The sequence below is a fragment of the Sardina pilchardus genome, chromosome 22 (genome assembly GCF_963854185.1).
Source record: "Sardina pilchardus chromosome 22, fSarPil1.1, whole genome shotgun sequence".
In the NCBI taxonomy this organism is placed as follows: domain Eukaryota; kingdom Metazoa; phylum Chordata; class Actinopteri; order Clupeiformes; family Clupeidae; genus Sardina; species Sardina pilchardus.
The window spans coordinates 28,913,458-28,918,433 of NC_085015.1; positions in this window are offsets into that span (position 1 = coordinate 28,913,458).

Consider the following 4,976-nt stretch of genomic DNA (forward strand, 5'->3'; position numbering starts at 1 on the left):
TGGGCTCTCTTTGAATGTCTAACACTCTGTAAAGCGCCTTGAGACATGTGTAATGTATTGGCGCTCTATAAGCGACATTAAATTGAAATTAAATTAATATAATTATTAATACCAATTTCAAGTTTTAGCCTGAAATTACACAGCCCCTACTTCTGAGGCCAGTGTTCCCACCTAGTTTGGCCTATAATCACATTCTTGACCTCTTTGGAAAGCTGAGACACTAGTTTCTTAGTTAACAATCAGAACTAAATATATACTGCAAAATGGTACAAAATATGACACTCAGTCCTGCACATTCTCTCCGCAAAAATAAATCACTCTTGTCAATTTTCATCCCCCCTACTCTTGTAACTTTTGTGTATGTAAACAAATGTGTGTGTGCATATGTGTGTGTGAGTGTGTTTATGTGTGTGTGTGTGTATGAGTGTGTGCATACCTGAGTATGTATGTGTGTGTGTGTGTGTGTGTGTGTGTGTGTGTGTGTGAGTGTGATTTTACTTCCAACTTCACATTCAACCATTTATTTTTTATATTGCCTATGGTGCGGTTTTCCAATCCCACAGCATTCACTGCCTTGGTCACACTCTCCCAGTCCGTTTGTTTTGTTTCACTGCTGATGCCGGAGGACAGAGAATCAAATAAAACAGTTTTTTGCCTCCGACAGCAACATCTGTGGATATTTTTGTGCGTACGCAATGTTTTAGTATAAATATTCCATGCAAGTCTTTGTACATGAGGCCCCTGGACCTGGGACCTCACAAAGACTTGCATGAAATTCATAATAAAACATTGCGTACGTGAAAAGCTGAAAAGTAGCTCACGCACAAAACAATCAGATGTATGACATTGTGCGTGTACAGCAATCCGCGCAGCTTTTCCTTATACATCCCAATTAATGTGAAATTAAGCGTCCATGTATGAGCATTACACTCCACCCTCTCTCCTCCCTCAAGCACCCTGATTTTAATATGGTAACTAGAAGAACACTTGAGAGCTCAGACCTCTGTGAAGACAAAATGGCCTATCCCACAATATTAATAAGAATGAAAACTCATTTGTGGATCCATCCGTACTCGAAGGTTAATAGCTTCGATTCACACATATTCAGGCTGTTGTCCCATTTCCATCTTGTTTTAATGAAAACTATCGGAAATGCGTGAAAATTCCCTGCAAATGTTCTAGGCCTGGACAAATGTGTTAAGGTGACCCTATTCATCACAGATTTTGAGGAAGGAAAGCTTCTCAAAACATGAAGTCAACAACAAGCTGTCTAAGTTTCCTATTCCCTTTTAATTCTTGATTTAATTCTCTGATAACAGTGATGACAGTTTTTATTATAAATATAGGCTGTTGCATACCCTGTAGGCTATTTGTGCATGTTGCATGCCCATTTATCACAGGCCTATTGAAGTGTTATCATTTTTAATAGCTCACATTTCACAATAAAAAATCTAATTTAAATTAATTATTTTTCAACAAAAATATAGCCTACGTCACATCAACGTCAACAGCCCACACCTTTACCTGCCGGCGACTTTTGGAGTGTGCGAAAATGAAAACTTTTAAAAGTTTACAAGCTCTGTTATTTTGCAGCTCCCGACTATTTTATTTTTATTTTTTTTATTTATTTTTGCAACCGAGTGGTGCCATGACCTCATGTGACCACATTTTGCAATCAAAATGCATGAAATAAATATTAGGCTAATGAATGAAGTGATTAACATGGCAACGAGCCCTGGAACCCATAGCAAGATATTTTTTTTGGTGTAGGCTATATCCAGAAAACGTGCGCTCATTTTACTAGCCTATATTGTAAATTGCACCTCCCGGGCTGGCCTTATGATGACAAAAGATTTACCGCCACGTGTGCATGCGGTTGCATCGGCTTTTAGGCTACACTAATTGGGGCACGTCTTCCCGGGGGAAATCAGACCATGGAAGGAAAGTGGAATCGGCAATCTGTGAGTAGGCCTACGCGTCTGGGCCTATAACATTTCAGCCACAGTCTTGTTAATTAGAGACCCTGTAAGCCTATAAATTGCTGCTGCTTTCGGCCAGGGACTATCCTGCGTTGAAAGTAACAATGAATTGGAATGCTGTGTCTAGCCTAGGCCTACTAAAAAACATTAAGTTAACGTCACTGAAAGAAATGAGAACAAACTCAACAACAAAATCACTATCGCGTATGTCACCTGGCCTAGCCTATAGCAGGTGTCATTCAGCATAGTGAATAAAGTTCCGTTTAATTTTTGGTTTCTATGCCTTCTATGTTTTCTAGCGAGCTAGGAAAACTGGTCAGTAGCTCGGAGTTGTAGGCCATAACTGCTTCTTGCTTCGGCATAACCTACCGTAAATCAGCTTCTTGTTGGCGACATGTTTCTCTCCAAGCCGAACTACTGTTCGCTGACCTCTGCTTCTGTCTTAAGATCATTACAACAACTGATTCAGAATTGCTGCAGCACGCAGTCAGCCAAAGAGGGCACATCATCTACTCTCCACTGACTCCCCAATTGTGGCCAAAATTGAATTCAAATCTCTCAGTTTGGCTAAGGCCTATAGGACACTGAACGGATCTGCTCCCTGCTCTTTGCATTCATTCAATGATCAAGATGTAGGCCAACTGCCCAGGTCTTCTGATGAGCGTCTGCTGTGTCGACCTAAACGCTAGTTCAAATTCAAGATTGTTTTTCATCAGTGGTTCGTTGGTGGAATGAGTTGCCCAGTGCTCTCCGTTCCAACAATAGTTTTGGATCTTTTGAGAGGGGTCTTAAGGCATATTTCTTCAAGATGCACGTTTAGTAAACGCTGCTTATGATTATGGTCTGTATAATGTAGTCGTAGGCTAGTTGTTTTGTCTTCATTAGGTCATTGATTAAATTGTTGTTTCAATATTGCTTAACATGCCATAGTTAGGCCTAGTATATGATTGATTGAATTAATTTATTGTTTATTCACTATTCTCCCATATTCATTGTTTAATTGTATTAGGTTTGCTTGAAATTATTTAGTTTATATTGCTATTCTCCCTACTTAGTCTGTAAACGTTTGTTCACTGTTACATTTACAGTAGTCTATTTGTTTTATTATTATGTGTATGTCGCTTTGGACAAAGGCGTCTGCCAAATAACATAACCATAATCCTCAGTTATGTTGTGCATGCACAAAATTGGAAGTATCATTATGACACCCTCTGAAAGCATGCCAAGTTTTGTGGAATTGCGTTCATGGGGGTGTCATATAAATGAATTGTTTATACATTTAGAGATTGTACGCCAACTGGCCTGCAGATGGTTGGACACAGTTTTCCGTGAATATCTTGAGAACCGTTGGGCCTAGGATGTTTTTGTATGTTGCCGTCCAGGGGCCATGTCAACCCATCGCATAACCACTCATTTAATGTATTAGGCCACGTAGGTTGACTCAGTGCGAGCATTGAGAATAGCCTAATGGCTGAAACATCTGCTCACCCTCAGTAAAAATCTTCTTCAGCAAAGACTTATGTCTACTATTTTTTCAGAGTGCGAACCTTTCCTGCCATTTTCTGATATATTTTGGTTTGACGCACCTGTGTAAAAAAGACTTTCATCGAGAGCGCAACAGTTCCCTGCCTCCTAGCGCCACGTAGTCAAAAATTAAAAAGCAAAAATGAGGCATTGTAATCGTAGGCATCTTTGGTTGACAGATTGAAGTGTAGGATCATTATGACACCCTCTGAATGTATGCCACGTTTTGTGTAATTTGGTTCATGAGGGACCATACAATAAATGAATATATGTGTACATTTAGTAATTGTACACTACATACAGCATGCACACACATATATAAAGATACACACATACACACACACACACACACACACAGACAAGCACAGACTTGCACACACACATACAAATACACACAGTAGACAGGCAGGCACACACGCATAAACACGTACATGCACACACGCTCAAACACACACAAACACACACACACACACACACACCATTACCCACACACACTCACAAGTGAACATACACACACAGACACAAAAATGCAGGCAAGCAGACACACACACATACCCCATTACCCCCACCACACATACTCACAAGCGAAAACTCACAGACAGAGAAGCGCACATACTGTACACAAAAGCAAGCGCACACATGCACACACTCATTGATATACCTAAAGCAGTAGATAGATAGATAGATAGATAGATACTTTATTGATCCCCAAGGGGAAATTCAAGGAGGGGATGGAGTAGGAGATGTAAACAAATAGTTATTTTTGCTACATTTTTGCTACATTTGCTTTCAACCTTTTTGATCAGAGGAGCCCCTTCAAAATAGTTGTGCAAGTCAACATATTTTGAGACAATGATTGTTTTCGAAGATGTGAACCTAAGCTTAGCCTTATATTTTAGGTTAGTAGTATAGCACTGATGACTGTTTCCTTTTTATGTTTAAAAGCCTACTCTTTTTTTTTTGTCTAAGAATAAATTAATCATGGTAAATATAGTAAAATATTTATTTGTGTAGGCCTATTAAGTTTGATATTTTGGCGTGTAATCCATTGGCTTTTATAGAGTATTGCTACCTAGACCATGTTAGAGTAAGATGGAAAAGCCTGACCTGAAAGCCTGCCTACATTTTCTAGACTTCACAAAATGTGCCCACGAGGGACTAATGTGTATATCAAATAATTATGATTGATTTTTGTGATGTTTGTAGGCTACCATATCTCTTTATATCACGTCAATTTCGTATCAGTATAACCACCAACGCCATTGTGTCTTGCTGCAGGAGGAGGAGGGGCATGAGGACGTATCCTTTGCATCAGCATCCTCCCTTCCTCTGCTGACATCATCAGGGGAGAGTGAGCCTCCCTCAACCAGCCACTCGGTAGAAGCAGCAACAGCAGCCGCGTCTGTTTCATTGGAACGACACACAGCGCAAAGCCATGGCTTGATCTCAGGGGGAGCACACTTTCTGAAAACC